The sequence below is a fragment of the Staurois parvus genome, unplaced genomic scaffold (genome assembly GCF_062004578.1).
Source record: "Staurois parvus isolate SC_StPar_1 unplaced genomic scaffold, SC_StPar_1.0 ptg001805l, whole genome shotgun sequence".
NCBI lineage: Eukaryota > Metazoa > Chordata > Amphibia > Anura > Ranidae > Staurois > Staurois parvus.
The window spans coordinates 695,393-712,573 of NW_028319601.1; the positions used below are offsets into that span (position 1 = coordinate 695,393).

The following is a 17,181-nucleotide window of genomic DNA, read 5'->3' on the forward strand; positions in this document are numbered from 1 at the left end:
GGACCAATCAGCACTATGCAGACAGAGGTCAGGGGTTCTGCACCCCCCTAGAGCAGAAAGAAAACTCCTTCTATAAGCTTTAACCAGTGCTCTGCTGAACACTGATAGAAGTCACAAGACTGCTTTAACTTCTGATAAGAAAATGTATTTAGCAGTTTATATTTACTAAAATAATTGCATTTCCATGTAGTATGTACTGTGGAAGACCAGACAGAGTGAATGCAGGATCCTGGGTTTAGTAGCACTTTGACCTGGATTGCATTTAGTTCAAAAGCACCTTCCAAAGAAACACAGCATAAAGTAAGTCAAAAGCAGCCTATGAACTGACATGAGTGCGGCTCAACTGGGATTTTCAGGATTTATCTTTCATGTATGGCCTACGGCCATATCACCCTGAATGCACCCGATCTTGTCTGATCTCAGAGGCTAAACAGGGTCAGGCCTGGTTAGGACTTGGATGGGAGACCGCCTGGGAATACCAGGTGCTGTAGGCTATCATCTGGAATATGCAGTTCAGTTTTGGGCACAAAAAAGAACATTGGGGAACTGGAGAAAGTACAGAGAAGGCAACCAAACTGATAAGAGGCATGGAGGAGCTCAGCTATGAGGAAAGATTAGAGGAACTGAATTTATTCTCTCTTGAGAAGAGGAGATTAAGGGGGGATATAATCAACATGTATAAATACATCAGTGGTTCATATAGTGAACTCGGTGTAGAGCTATTCACCCTGAGGTCATCACAGAGGACAAGGGGGCACTCTTTACGTCTGGAGGAAAAGAAATGTAATCTCCAAACACGGAAAGGTTTCTTCACAGTGAGAGCTGTGAAAATGTGGAATAGACGCCCTCAAGAGTTGGTTTTGGCCAGCTCAGTGGATTGCTTTAAAAAAGGCCTGGATTCTTTCTTAGACACACAGAATATAACTGGATACTAACATTTATAGGTAAAGTTGATCCAGGTAATATCCAACTGCCTCTCAGGGGATCAGGAAGGAATTTTTTTCCCTGCAGGAGCAAATTGGTCCATGTTTTGTTGGGGTTTTTTGCTTTCCTCCGGATCAACTGTGGGTACAGGATTTTAACTTTTTATGGTTGAACTAGATGGACTTTTGTCTTTTGTCAGCCAGACTAACTATGTAACTATGTATGTTTGATAAACAGGAAGACACATAAGCCCTTTTTGTCAGTTTATTTTTTGCTGTCTCTATCCTGTGGGGTAAATTTCCCTTCATTCCTCTGCCAGGGATGCAGCAGGAAGTGATAGGAAGGCTCTACAAGTACTGTCACTGTAATTGGTGTCCCTAATGGAAGATTTACCTTCAACCCTTATTCTATGACAACTGTAAAATTTTGCATTTCTGATCCTTTACTGATCACAAAAACAAATTGAGAGTGGCAAAACTGATAGCAATACATATTTGCAGCAGTTTTTTTTTTCAGAGCATAGGTGCTGGAACAGACCCTTTCCATGCCACTCCTTGTCTCCACCTCCTACCCACCTCTAAGCACCGTTCCTTCGTTCCACCCCCTACCCACCTCCCAGTACCAGAATGTAAAACCAAGTATAATTTTCTGGTGCTAAGTAATTTGTATGGAAATTGTTAATGGTGACAAGAAATCAGTAAAATAGATCTCCTGCGGCCAACAACAGAGACCCCTCAGTGACAATAGATCCCCCATCAACAATGGATCACTTGTAAAAAATACCCACTCAGAAACAATAGACCCCCGGCAGCAACAACAGATCTCCCCACAGCCAGCATCAGTAGACTCTCCAGCACCCAGCAACAGTAGACCCTGTCCTCAACAGTAGATCCTTCCCAGTAACAATTTGCCCTCTCAGCAATATAAGATCCACCCCATCAACCATAGACCCCAGCAGAAGCAACAGATCTCCCCACAGCCAGTATCAGTAGACCCTCCAGCATCCAGCAACAGCAGACCCTACCCTCAACAGTAGATCCTTCCCAGTAACAATTTGCCTTCTCAGCAATATAAGATTCACCCCATCAACAGTAGATCCCCCACCAGCCAGTGTCAATTGACCCTCCAGCACACCCCAGCACTCCTTGCCATTACATACATTCAGTGCTGAAGGTGCCGGAACTGCGTTCCCCCATGCTCCCGCTGTCAGAGGTTCTAATTCTTGCCTACCCAATTCAAAAGTGAAAAAATGTCTACACAATCAATCTCAAAACACCTTCCTCAGTCTATCTTTTTCACACCCTTGAGGTCACTAGCTATGCAGTTCCACTGTTTTCAGGTCATGCAAATACAAAATACCTACAGGAGGTGAAGCCCCAACAGAACACAAAACTGGATTCAGAAAACAATAGCACAGATCACAACATCAACAAAAGTAAAAGGTTATTGGTACAGTGCTGAAATGTGTTTGTACCTGCGCTGCCCCTCATGGGTATCAATATTTCTGTACCCTTGCCTGTATGTTTTCCCTGAACACCCAAGAGCAGTGTGATATGCGGACCCATCACTAGTGCTGAGATGCAATAGTTGCAAAAATAATATAGGTCATCATAGAAAATCGCTAAACTTTCCAAATGCGGCCCTATGATACTTGTGTGGCTCTTGGATTCTAGCAGTCTGGATTGGGAGAAGGAACATTTTTGTATAAAGGGGTGTTAGCAATCATGACTACTAGCCTCATATAACATATCCCTAGTCTCTAATTGTCTTCTGCAGCATGTCTACAGTCTCTAATCAAACCTGTAATCTGTCCACATTCTTCAACCATCATTTCCACTAGTACTTCTACAGTCTATGACTTTCCTCTCTAACTTTACATATACTAATCATTATGTATTTGTTTATGCCAAGGGTTGCATTTGAAGCCCCATAAACCTCATATGGTTGACCACCTCATAGTGGTTGACGACAACAGAACTAACCTGTCGCAGGAAATCTGATTGTAAAACCAGGTTTACAAAGTAAAGGTAATGCATTTTGCCATTGAACAGAGAACTCCTTTAACCTTTCCACTTATTTATTTATTTATTTTATTGTGATAATACCATTAACAAGAACATTGGCCGCAACATTTGGCCAACAAGTCAAATCAAGAAAGACAATATACAGAGAGATCTATCAGTGCTGGGACTGTTGGTGTATATTAAGAAAGATTTAAATGGATGCTAGTCGGACTAGTAGTTAGTAAGTAAAAAGAAAAGGGGTTGGCCTCAATTTGAAGATTAAAGTGATTATAAAGGCTTTTTTTTTTTAAATAACAAACATATCTATACTTACCTGCTATGTACAGTGGTTTTGCACAGATCAGCCGGATCTTCCTCTTCTCGGGTCCCCCTGCTGGTGCTCCTTGCCCCTCCCTCCTGTTGGGTGCCCCCAGAGCAAGCAACTTGCTATGGGGGCACCAGCTGCTCCCTGTATCTATTTATACACAGAGCCGTGGCTCGGTCCTGCCCCCTCTCTTCTCATTGGCTCACTGGCTGCGATTGACAGCAGTGGGAGCCAATGGCTCCAGCTTCTGTCTCAGCCAATGAGGAGAGGGTGTCCTGGGATAGCTAAGACTCCAGTGCACATTGCTGGGGCTTAGGTGAGCATTAGAGGGGCGAGGGATGCTGCACACAGAAGGTTTTTTACTTTCAAGCATAGAATGCATGAAGTTAAAAAACCTTGAGCCTTTAGAACCACTATAATAATTGCAATTCAGTGTAAGAGGGGTGTGGAATGTCAATTGGAGGATCATTGGTTAAGAGTCTGAGTAGATACCATTGAGTATACTGAGATCATTGCATTATAGATTGTTGAGTTTCTACGAGCAAGATTTGAAGGAAGGATTTCCAAATGTTGAGCTTTCCACTTTATTTTAAATTTCTAGTTCTGTGTATGAAACCATTTGAATGCTCAAGGCTTGTACACACAAAAATAGTGTATTGACAAGCTACCTTAGTACATAGAACACAGTTCTTCTAGATTGGCTTTCATGCAGCAATAGTGACTACTGAGGAGTATAAATGATGGCCTAATGTTTGAAGGGGTTAAAAGGCACTGAAGCCCAATGGTGAAAGCGGACCATACAGTTGCCTACTTCATAGAAGAAGTGTAAAAACACAAAGCATTACCTATTAAAAACATGGATGGTGGGAATAGTACATGCAGCTAGTATAAGTTATGCACTGTAACATTTCTTTGAACACAACAAAGACACTGTAGAAAATGCCTACCAAGTTCTTTCTGTGAATATTTTCCCAGTGCCACCCAGCAATTAAAAAAAGGAGTCGCTGCATATTATTTTGCAGCGGACTATTAAATAACACTTAGCCTTCCATGGCATTCTAGTAAAGCTCTGCATTTTACACCTCAATAGTGGCTATTCCACTAAGTCCATGGATGTATATGCAATGTGAGTGGCACTGTACTTTTACCATAACCACTCTCACTGTTAATACAGTGCAGGATGAATGGGTTAAGCATCATTTTTTTCCCTTTGCCACGAGAAGACAAGCGTTCTCTGAAAGCTGGAGCTGATTTATACATTATTTATAAGAATAATTAAACTTGCAGGCTTATTTTCCCACTATGCATGGCATATCCCTTCAACTATTCTTTCTACACTGGGAAGACATCTCTGAAACAACAGAAAGGAAAGGGTATACTTCTAGATTAGAGTATGCCGCAAAGCAAAACACGTCATGTGTAAGATAGGAGACACATATTTATTAGAGAATGGAGTCTCATTATTCCTTTTGTATGTATGAGTGGAGCTAATAGTGTGCAGAGCCTAAGAACTGCTTTGCTCACCAGGTCAGCCCCACTTTAATCTTCTATAAGCAAGACTCTTTTCCTCAGACGGTCTTTACAGTGGCTCTGCAAAATTATAATGCCTTACCAATTTAGCTGCAGAGATGTAGGACTTTCTAAGTATGACAGTGGTGTCAAACCCATCATCCATCAATGAGCTGCATCAAAGGAAAAGCAATTTGCATCGAAAACAGTTCAAGTCACAGGTACGGTTAGTACGATGTGGGTGCATATTTGATTAAAACGTTGATGTAAAGGTTAGAGTAAGTGGTATTTGCTGTAATTACCACTTTGCTGTAAAGCTTTCCCACATAAATTAATAGTAACTTATTACTTATCCTCAGTTCGAATCATCCCTTGGGGATGCTATACAGACAGTTACAAGCTGCAAATGAAGACACAGCCTAGTCTATGTCCACTCATCAAGTTATAAAGTATTCATGACGGCTTACAACTCACTGCCATCAACAATTACATTTGAGGAATATATCCCATCCAATAAATGTAAGAAGGTATTTTTTTGATGGCTGAAAACAATTTAAAAATCAGGCACTGCAAAATATCTATCATCTCCCACTCACTAATAAGAACACTTCCAAAGAACAACAAAATGCAAGGAAGCCCCACATGAAGTAAAATGCAAGAGCCAGTCAGCTCAATTCAAACCCAGGAGGGCATTTTAAGGAGGCAGAAAGCATATAATTCCATAGGCAACAACTAAAAACTGTAGATGCCAGCTGTACCTTTCTGGGTGTATTGAATACGAGGGTTCTGGTATAATGGAAGCTATCAGCTGGGACTCTTGGCACTTTCTACAATATTGGTCATGCCTAAAATATACCTTGCTGAAACTTTGTCCAGGCATTTCTCCCAAGTAACTCCAGGAAAGTGGGAATTTTATCCTCATAAAACTAGACTATCCAATACAGAACATTCTGTGGACCAATACTGTGAAGTACATCCCCACAAGACAAATATACCTGGTGTACAATAGTTTTTACAATAGCCAGTGTATGCCTGGGTGGGGGAAGATGGAGTTTGCAATGAAAGTTGGGTTGCTTGTAGTACTGTACACCAGCAATGTGTTCACATCCGAAAAATTAAAGTAGTTACAGTGGGGATCGAAAGTTTGGGCACCCCAGCTAAAAATTTGTATTAATGTGCATAAAGAAGCCAAGGAAAGATGGAAAAATCTCCTAAAGACATCAAATTACAGATTAGACATTCTTATAATATGTCAACAAAAGTTAGATTTTATTTCCATCATTTACACTTTCAAAATAACAGAAAACAAAAAAATGGCGTCTGCAAAAGTTTGGGCACCCTGCAGATTTTATAGCATGCACTGCCCCCTTTGCAAAGCTGGGACCTGCCAGTGTCATGGATTGTTCTCAATCATCGTCTGGGAAGACCAGGTGATGTCAATCTCAAAGGTTTTAAATGCCCAGACTCATCTGACCTTGCCCCAACAATCAGCACCATGGGTTCTTCTAAGCAGTTGTCTAGAAACCTGAAACTGAAAATAGTTGACGCTCACAAAGCGAAGGCTATAAGAAGATAGCAAAGCGTTTTCAGATGTCAATATCCTCTGTTCGGAATGTAATTAAGAAATGGCAGTCATCAGGAACAGTGGAAGTTAAAGCAAGATCTGGAAGACCAAGAAAAATATCAGACAGAACAGCTCGCAGGATTGTAAGAAAAACAATTCAAAACCCACGTTTGACTGCACGATCCCTCCAGAAAGATCTGGCAGACACTGGAGTTGTGGTACACTATTCCACTATAAAGAGATACTTGTACAAATATGGTCTTCATGGAAGAGTCATCAGAAGAAAACCTCTTCTACGTCCTCACCACAAAAATCATCGTTTGAACTTTGCAAATGAACATATAGACAAGCCTGATGCATTTTGGAAACAAGTTCTGTGGACCAATGAGGTTAAAATTGAACTTTTGGCCGGAATGAGCAAAGGTACGTTTGGAGAAGAAGGGGCACAGAATTTAATGAAAAGAACCTCTGTCCAACTGTTAAGCATGGGGTTGGATCAATCATGCTTTGGGGTTGTGTTGCAGCCAGTGGCACAGGGAACATCTCACGAGTAGAAGGAAAAATGGATTCAATAAAATTTCAGCAAATTGTGGATGGTAACTTGATGCCATCTGTGAAAAAGCTGAACTTAAAGAGAGGATGGCTTCTACAAATGGATAATGATCCTAAACACACCTCTAAATCCACGGGGGATTACATCAAGAGGCGTAAACTGAAGGTTTTGCCATGGCCTTCACAATCTCCTGACCTCAACATAATTGAAAATCTATGGATAGACCTTAAAAGAGCCGTACGTGACAGACAGCCCAGAAATCTCAAAGAACTGGAAGACTTTTGTAAGGAAGAATGGGCAAAGATACCTCAAACAAGAATTGAAAGACTCTTGGCTGGCTACAAAAAGCGTTTACAAGCTGTGATACTTGCCAAAGGGGGCAGTACAAGATATTAACTCTGCAGGGTGCCCAAACTTTTGCAGACGCCATTTTTTGGTTTTCTGTTATTTTGAAAGTGTAAATGATGGAAATAAGATCTAACTTTTGTTGACATTTATAAGAATGTATAATCTGTAATTTGATGCCTTTTGGAGATTTTTCCATCTTTCCTTGGCTTCTTTATGCACATTAATACAATTTTTTAGCTGGGGTGCCCAAACTTTCGATCCCCACTGTATAAGTGTTCAACTAAAGTATAATCATGGATCTGACTCTCTTTCCTCAAAATTTCTATATGCAGTACTGATATCGCTGAAACAGTAAGGCCCTGTCATCCTTTCAGCGATGGCCATCATCTACAAAGCAAGAGTGACTGGAGGAAAAGCCATATCCATCCCTTTCCCTTGTTTCACCCTGCCAGCTGTCTTTTGAACCAAATTCCTTTGTTCTTCTACCTCAATTTTAAAAAGAAAAGAATAACCTAGATCACTATAATAGGCAACAACTTTTAAAGTATAACTAAAGTCAAACCGTTTATTTTAGTTTTGGATAGATTGGAGAGAGATTAGAATGTTTGTCAGTTTTTATTTTTGTCTGTGCCCCCTGTTAAGCACATTCACCCTCTTTATTTGTCCTGTTTACCATTATCATTGAATGTGAATGTAAAAGAAAATCCTAAGTTTTGGGTTGTCCCCAGACAAGTAGTAGAGGGAAATCTTCCAATGGGGACACTAGTTCTGGGCACTTGGGGGGGCCCCCAAAGAATTGCCTTAATTTGCAGGTATTTCTTCTCAATTCCTGTTTGGCTATGAGGCAGGATGCAAAGGGAAATCTCCCCAATGGATCACAGCGAAAAAACCAATCTGACAGAGACTCTACTCTATCCAAAGTGAAAATATATTCTGAAAAGTCCTCACAGACAGGAAAAGAGAAAACTCTTGGTCTTCACCTAGCTCTACAGAAAGAAACTGGATCTTTCGGCAGACAAGTGAAAACTTTGAACGTTCTGTATAGGAACAACATAAGGATTAGTGAAAAAAATAAACACAGTAGACCGGTAAATAGTATAAATTAGAAACATTTTGACAAATTTTAATCCAGATTCATGCCTGCTCTAAACAAATCGCTATAATAACTAAATCTTACCATGCCCTTTCTCAGTCTGACTACCTTCACTGTAACCACTTGTGCAGTGTTAGTTTTGTAACAACAACAGGACCAGACTTGGCATCCCTTCAGAAGTCAGGAATCTAACTAGAAAAAATTAAACTCCTCTAGTAGAGGATGCCTCTTCAATTTCTGTGCAGATCTTAGGGAAAAGCAGAGAACCAATCACATAAATAGAGTATTAGATCTCTTATTCAAGAATCTGAATATTCAGACACTTGGGTATCAATGATCAGAGGCCATCTTAAAGGTAATGAAAATGCGACTTGTCCATATCAAGCAAGCACAGAGAGCACTTTAATCCCTTCATACTCACCTTTCCTTAAGGCTTCTTTCACACGGCTGATGTTATTACACATGTGTTTTCTAGGAGAAAAGAATGCAAGTGCACAATCCAAATGCACGCATTCCTGCGTTAAAAATGGCTGTGTGTATAAGTGGGTGCTGCAGCGACTGTCGGTTGGAACCGAACAGAATCAGCAAGGGAGGATGTCACCAGCACACCGAGGATCACCAATATGGGTCCAAAAGTTTTAATGAACAATTACACAGTTACAGCAAGGCAACATTTTGGAGTCTCGCAGGACCCCTTCATCAGGAATGTGACCAGGTCATATGCCTGATGAAGGGGTCCTGCGAGACTCCGAAACGTTGCCTTGCTGTAACTATGTAATTGTTCATTAAAACTTTTGGACCCATGTTGGTGATCCTCGGTGTGCTGGTGACATCCTCCCTTTCTAGGAGAAAAGTTCCCGCATAGTGATCAGTAAATTACAGTAGATGTGCTTAAATGCATAAAGACATGAAAAGAGGCATAAGGTGCATGTGTACATAATGATAATGTGTGTTTCCCCTTTGTTTACACTTAATTTAAGTGCTTACAAATGCATATACATGCTCCTATATGTGTAAGCACTTAAAGTGCATATTCTTAGATACAGATGTTTGGATTCTGTGTTACAGATCTGAACGCAGTGCATATTTATACACTGCTTTGAATTGCTCCATTGCAAACAATGCAGCTATGTTCAGATATGAAATGAAAAAGCACTTTTATATGTGTTTCTTTATGGCTGCATGAAGGAAGCCTTACTGCCCTGTGTAAACTACGACTGACTCAAATAAAAGATTATACATTGATATGGAATCTGCTCATGTTGCAGCGTTGGTGCTTGGTTATTGGCCCAACGCTGTCATATGGAGTGAGAAATATTTTCCCCAATAGCTGTATAGCCAGCTATAGATGGATCGCATCTTGGCTGGTTCAGCAGGGATTGGCCGAGATTCGATTTATGTATGGGCAGGCTGGTTCTACTGAAGTCGATCAATAAACCAGCCGGTCAGATGTTTTGCATGTGAATACTGCCGACAGCTATAGCCACCAGCAGTAATCATTGTGTTCTGCTGGCAGTGAAATGAACACAATAGCGCTGCAGGATTCCCCCATCAACACTGACTAACTGGGTATTTTTTTGCTCTTGGCAGCTGATCAGAGCAGAGCAAGGACAAAGTAAATGTGAGTTTGTAATGATGGGTGTGGAAGGGGTGATGGTGAGTTTCTCTCATTATCTCTGGGTTTGAGGGGGGGGGGGGGTTGTGGTAGTGTGCGGGGGGGTTGAGGGGGCCATGGTGTGCGGGGAGTCACAGGTGGGAGAGCTGGTGGGCGGAGCGGGGAGTGTGCTCTGATTGTTTGTGCTCCAGCACAAATTCTAAATACACTCCTGGTTGCAGGCCTAACATTTTTATTCTATACTACCCATGTATCTCTTATAATCAGAATATAGAATTCATTCAATTTATGTAACCCACCAATGTGTTGTTACTGAATGATGTGCAAAGCTGGAGAATATAAGCTTACTACCAAATACAGAAATAAGTTCCAGTCTAAGAACAGAACTGGGCTGAATAAAGACATACAACTGGAATCAATTAGTTTTTAAAAGCCCCAAGTTATATTGATTATTATGCAATTTCAAAACACTCATAAAGCAACAGTAACATTTTACAAATGCAACTTATTTGTTGGTAAAAGTTACAAAATTCCTTACTATGTGCTACATGGAGCAATCTGAGTCTTTCCTAATGTACATTTGTACTGTGACGTTGCCAGCTTTACTTGAAACTCACACTGAACATCCTTCTAGACACAATAACCTAGGACCAGGGGTGGATTGGCAACTCATGGGGCCCCCAGGCAATAGTGGATCATGGGGCCCCTGTGTCCTTGCCCAAATTCAAAAAATCCTATGAAAAAGGTAACAGGGGCATCTCATGGGGCCCCCTACTGTCCCCGGTCCCTCGGGCAGTGCCTGAGTTTCCAAATGGTCAGTCCGCCCCTGCCTAGGACCTCAATTTATTGTAATGATCATCAATAGGACTCTTTAAAATCATTATTAATAATGCTAAGTCCCAAAAAGTTTGTTTTTTGTACCATCTACAGGGTATACAGTGCCTTGAAAAAGTATTCATACCCCTTGAAATTTTCCACATTTTGTCATGTTAAGACCAAAAACATAAATGTATTCTATTGGGATTTTATATAACACAAAGTGGCATATAATTGTGAAGTGGAAAGAAAATGATAAATGGTTTTCAAAATTTTTTTTTACAAATTAATATCTGAAAAGTGTGGCATGCATTTGTATTCAGCCCCCTTTATGCTGGTACCCCTAACTAAAATCTAGTGGAACCAATTGCCTTCAGAACTCACCTAATTAGTAAACAGAGTGCACGTGTGTGTAATTTAATCTCAGTATAAATACAGCTGTTCTGTGAAGCCCTCAGAGGTTTGTTAGAGAACATTAGTGAACAAACAACATAATGAAGGTCAAGGAACACACCAGACAGGTCAGGGATAAAGTTGTAGAGAAGTTTAAAGCAGGGTTAAGTTATAAAAAAATATCCCAAACTTTGAACATCTCATGCAGCACTGTTTAATCCATCATCCGAAAATGGAAAGAGTATGGCACAACTGCGAACCTACCAAGACATGGCTGTCCACCTAAACCAACAGGCCGGACAAGGAGATCATTAATCAGAGAAGCAGCCAAAAGGCCCATGGTAACTCTGGAGGAGTTTCAGAGATCCACAGCTCAGGTGGGAGAATCTGTCCACAGGACAACTATTAGTCGTGTACTCCACAAATCTGGCTTTTACGGATGAGTGGCAAGAAGAAAGTCATTGTTAAAAGAAAGCCATAAGAAGTCCCATTTGCAGTTTACGAAAAGCCATGTCGAGGACACAAAATTTTAAGTTTTGGCCTAAAAGCAAAACGCTGTGCGGCGAAAAACTAACACCGTACATCACCCTGAACACACCATCCCCACCGTGAAACATGGTAGCAGCAGCATCATGTTGTGGGGATGCTGTTCTTCAGCAGGGACAAGAAAGCTGCTCAAAATTGATGGGAAGATGGATGGCAATCTTAGAAGAAAACCTCCTAGAGTCTGCAAAAGACTTGAGACTGGGGCGGAGGCTCACTTTCCAGCAGGACTACAACCTAAACATACAGCCAGAGCTACAATGGAATGGTTTAGATCAAAACAAATGAAAGTGTTAGAATGGCCCAGTCAAAGTCCAGACCTAAATCCAATTGAGAATCTGTGGCAAGACTTAAAAATTGCTCTCCATCCAATCTGACAGAGCTTGAGCTATTTTGCAAAGAAGAACGGGCAAAAACTTCACTCTAGATGTGCAAAGCTGGTAGACAAATCCCCAAAAAGACTTGCAGCTGTAATTGCAGTGAAAGGTGGTTCTACAAAGTATTGACTCAGGAGGCTGAATACAAATGAACGCTGCACTATTCACATATTTACTTGTAAAACATTTTGAAAACCATTTAGCATTTTCCTTCCACTTCACAATTATGTGCCAATTTGTTTTGGTCTATCACATAAAATACGAATAAAATACATTTACATTTTTGGTTGTAACATGACAAAATGTGGAAAATTTCAAGGGGTATGAATACTATTTCAAGCCACTGTATTTTCCACTGAAACCTGTACTTGCCAAAACTCTTGTAGCATTAAAGTGAAAGTCAATGCAATTTTTTTTCTGTGGCAATCCTTAAAGAAATAAAAATTACAAATAATGTTCTTCATGCTACCAATACAAATAATTATATAATCAATAATGATAAACAAACAACAATACAAATACAACCTGCCACTTTTTTTGCAGCTAAAACACTGTCATGTGTTCCCACATCCTACAAATCTATGTTTAACCTCCCTAGCAGTCTGATTATGTCAGTATTTCTGTACTCAAAGCAGTACATTTTTTTGCATGGAAATATGTTTTTTTTTCATTGTAGGCCTATAATTTTTAGGAATAACTCACTGAAATCTGTCCGAACAAGAGTCTAGTAAACATCCCGGTTATGTTAAAATTTGAAACACGAAATCATAAATTATAATTTAATAAATAATCATAAAAAATAAAAATATAATAATAAATTTAATCCAATAATGTAATCAAACCAAAAACACCGAAATTTGAAATATAGCGCCAAGTTCGCACATCACTGAGCAAAGTCGCAAAATCGGTTTCAGTGTCTGATGATGAATTTCCCCACGAATCATTATCACTCAATTCTGCAAGTAGTTTTGATTTACTATCGCTGTTCTCTAGCTGGTCTAAAACTGATTTTGACCTAAAGGGACGCTTTTTGGATGCCATGGACATTTCTCAGTTTCCAGGCAGAAAGAACAGTAAAAATGCAGGCAGGGCACAGGACAAAGCACTCGGGACAAAATGTATGTGAAATGGTTTGATACAGTAATGTTTTACTATGTGATTTTAGTGTATTTAGTGAATGTCACTTTTTGTCATTTTCAAATTTCCCACCGTTCCGTCCCCTGTACGTCCCGACGTCGCAGGGGACGGAACCCAGATGACAGATGCCGGCATCGGCCGGAGGACATTGCCGGGGACACTGCAGGAGGGACATCGCGGGAGTGAAGGACAAGGTAAGAGAAGAACAGATCCCAGAGCAGCGCCGCATGGTAAGCTCGAGTGTAGCTCGGGGTTACCGCTTTTGGTACTGAAACTTTACCCCGAGCTACACTCGGGAATACCGCTAGGGAGGTTAAAAAAGTGCAGAGCAGCAAAACATATCCAACCTAGGTGTATTATACAGAACTCATTTACAACACGTGTGTGGTATATCTCCAATGATAAACAGGCTCCAGCCAATATACAGTATATTCATATAAATCTGTGGATCTAATTATGGCTATACCAGTCAAAAATCAAATTCATTGATCTTCTGCCTTGTGTCCATCAGTGATTTGCAGTGCAAAGATAAAGTCTGTTACTCCTTCAATCATTGTCTGTGTGATATTATTTCTGTGATCACCATCCACACAAACTGCTTACCTAGAAAAAGACCTACAATTAAGTTGGGGCAAAAAGTGCTTTGCCTCTAATGCGAGCCATACATGGGTCAAATTACAAACGATTTTTCGTTCGAAAATCGAAAACGTTGTTCACTCGGTAATCCGATGGTGCCATCAATAATTTCCAAAATGGGCCGACCAAGTCATAAAGTTCACCCCATATAAAAGGCAAAACTTCTGCTCCTTCCAGGTCATGCGCATATTCTTTTCGGAAAAATAATCGTACGATTTGACCATCATTAAGTCGAAAAGTTTTTGACGAATTTTCCAACATGCCCGATCACCGAAAAGGGAAGGAAGCACGAAAATCAGCCGGTGCCATTGACCCACTAACAGAGCGAAAATCGGCCGATTATTCTTAGGTCCAATTTTCGGAAGAAAAAAAATCGGTCGAATTTCAACCCATGTATGACCGGCCTTAGCCTAGGTTCACATTTAGGCGGTGGGGATGCAGTGCGATTTTGACGGCTGGATGTGGTGTGATGTTGTTCAAGTGGTGTAGGTGCGATTCTGGAGCGAATTGTTAAACTGTATCAGGCTGAAAATCACACCCGCAGCACACTGAAAATTGCACAGGACCCTTTTCAAAATTGCACTGTGGCTGGAGCGCATATATGTGAATGTTAAACATAGAATACTATGTTATTTGACCTGTCATGCAATTCAATACGTTCACTCACATAGCTCCACCCCTTCCGACTTAAAAAAAGTGAAAGCAGACAGTCAGACAACCAGAATGCCAGCAAGAACCAAAGCAATTTATCATGTAGGTAGTGGTTTGCTAATCTTTTCTCAGTGTCATGAGACTACATTAAAGGAGCTTTCACTTGTGGTGGAGTGTGATGCCCTGTGAAGACTGATCTGCATTTGGATCTCTCTTCAGAGTGCATATAGTAGGCACTGTTATATCAGCTCTTCACCACCTGATTTAACCCTGTAATGCAGCACAACTCCACTTCTATCACATGTATTGCACATGGTTGCAGCATGTGTACAGCCCTGTTCTGCTGTATTGTGACAGTTCACATGGGCAGTGAAACCACGGCTCATCCCCCTGTGTTTACCCCCCCTTTCCCAGTTGCCCCTCTGAAAGAGCCCTAATGTTATCAACCACAGCCTCTGCAACAATCCCTCTTCCTAAACTGTAAATTATGAAATAAGAAGCATGTGATCCCATTTTAGAAGACAATTTTCTGCTACTTTTACAGTTTATTTTTATAAATAAAGGCTTTTAATACATGCACCAGGGCTTTCTTTGCTGCTGAATTTGTCTTTATTCTGCTGCCTTAAATTCTGGTTTGAGTGCCAGTCATGTGCTGTTGTCTGTTATATTGCAGAACCTAACTGAAACTACAAGAAACTTTTACAAAAGTAAGTTTTGACAGAACTGTAATGTGACAGAAAGTTCACCCAGTGATATAATGGCTGCCATCAGCGAGGTGACATTAAAGGCAGGATGACACCAAAGAACAGAAACTGGACAGATTAGACTGAGAAGTCAGACAACTCTCAGGACTGGTTCACACAGATGCAGTCCAGTGCATTTTTATTCTGCTTCAAAAAGGCATGGACAGTAGTTGACATGGATTCCAATGGCCCTAGTTCACACCCGTGCAGTGCATTCCAGTGCAGCCAGCAAAAGTAGAACATGCATTTTTTCTGTATGGAACGCATCTGGAACACAGCAAAATGCATCAAAATGCACATGTTCTTAATTGAGATAAAAAAAAGAAGGGAAAAAACACACTGGAATGCATCAAAATCGTGCATTCAGAAACTCATCCGAAATGCAGAAACTGTGGTATGAACCAGCCCTTAAAGTACAACTATAGGCAAAACATTGTTTTCATTTTAGATAGAGCAAGGAAGGGTTATAACCCGTCAGATTTTTTTTTCACCATCTGTGTCCCATTGCAGAGATTTTCCTTCACTTCCTGCCCTATAGCCAAACAGGAAGTGAGAGCAAATCCCTGCAAATTAAGGGAATTCCTTGGGCCCCCAAGTCACCAGAACTAGCATCCCCATTGGAAGATTTCCCTTCTATTACTTTTTTGGGGACAACCCAAAATTTTGGTTTTTCTTTTACTTTCACTTTCAATGATGACAGTAAACAGGACACACAGAGAGGGTGACTCTCCCTAATGAGGACACAGGCAGCAATAAAAACCTGATAGGTGTTCGAATCCCTCTCCTCGCTATCCAAAACTAAAAAAAAAGTTTTGCCTTTAGCCATACTTTAATGCAGGTATACCATACGAAACAGTTCAGAAGGGGTAAAAAGGTCTAAAAAGTAGAGACTCATATAGGAACATACTTATAATTTATGTTATTTAGAGACATAATGAGAAAATGTTCCTTTACAAAAAACATGGAATGATTAACATTATTGCCTATCTGTGACATTCCTCCTTTAACCACTTCCGGACCACCCTATAGCAGAAATATTGCTACAGGGCAGCACGGGTGCGTAAAATCACTTATATACTGTATGCGTGATTTTGCATCCCTGGGTAGGGGGTGCGTATGAGCCATGCGAGCGTCCTACCCGTGCCGCCTTTCAATCGCCGGGTCCCCGTACAGCAGAGCTTTCTTTTGGTGGTATTTGATCACCTGTGCATTTTTTTTTTTTGTGCTATAAGCAAAAATAAACCCAACAATTTTGAAAAAAAAAAAACAATATTTTTGACTTTTTGCTATTAAACACATCCAATAAAAAAATTTAAAAAATCAAATTTTGGAATAAATTTAGGCCAAAATGTATTCTGCTACATGTCTTTGCTAAAAAATAATCCCAATACGAGTAAATTAATTGGTTTCTTGAAAGTTATAGCGTTTACAAATGGTGGTATATATACTGGGATTTTTTAATTTTACTAGTAATGGCAGCGATCAGCGACTTATAGCGGGACTGCGGCAGGCACTGACACTGGGGGGAACTGACTTCGTGTCACTGACATCCCCAGTGAAACCAATACAGTGATCAGCGCTAATAAAATTCACTGGGCAGGAAGGGGTTAATCTGGGGCAATCAAATGGTTAACTGTGTTTTACTAAGTGTGCTGTTTTTGTGCGTTTTACTAAGTGTGCTGTTTTACTAGGGAAACTAGCTGCTTTGTATCGCTCTGCTGTGCAGAGCGATACAAAGCAGCTTGTTCGTGCTGATAGGGGACAGATCTTTATTGTTTACATACAGACCTTTCCCGTCAGCTCCGCCGACGATCATGGAGTCCTGGCCAAGAACATGCTGAGGAGCCAATAGTGGCGTGGGCAGGAAGCATGCGTGAGCCCCCTACCATACCACATATATATGTGATTTTGCGCATCCCTGCCGCCCTGTAGCATAGGGCAGTCGGGAAGC

The 17,181-nt window shown here is 40.7% G+C and overlaps 1 protein-coding gene and 1 pseudogene across 1 annotated transcript in view; one reads left to right on the forward strand and one right to left on the reverse strand.

The window, feature by feature from the left end:
- The window catches only part of RORA (RAR related orphan receptor A), a 596,842-nt gene that overhangs the window by 566,065 nt on the left and 13,596 nt on the right, over nucleotides 1-17,181 (reverse strand). The gene's annotated exons all lie outside the window — the stretch shown is intronic.
- Nucleotides 376-494, forward strand: LOC149434192 (5S ribosomal RNA; annotated as a pseudogene).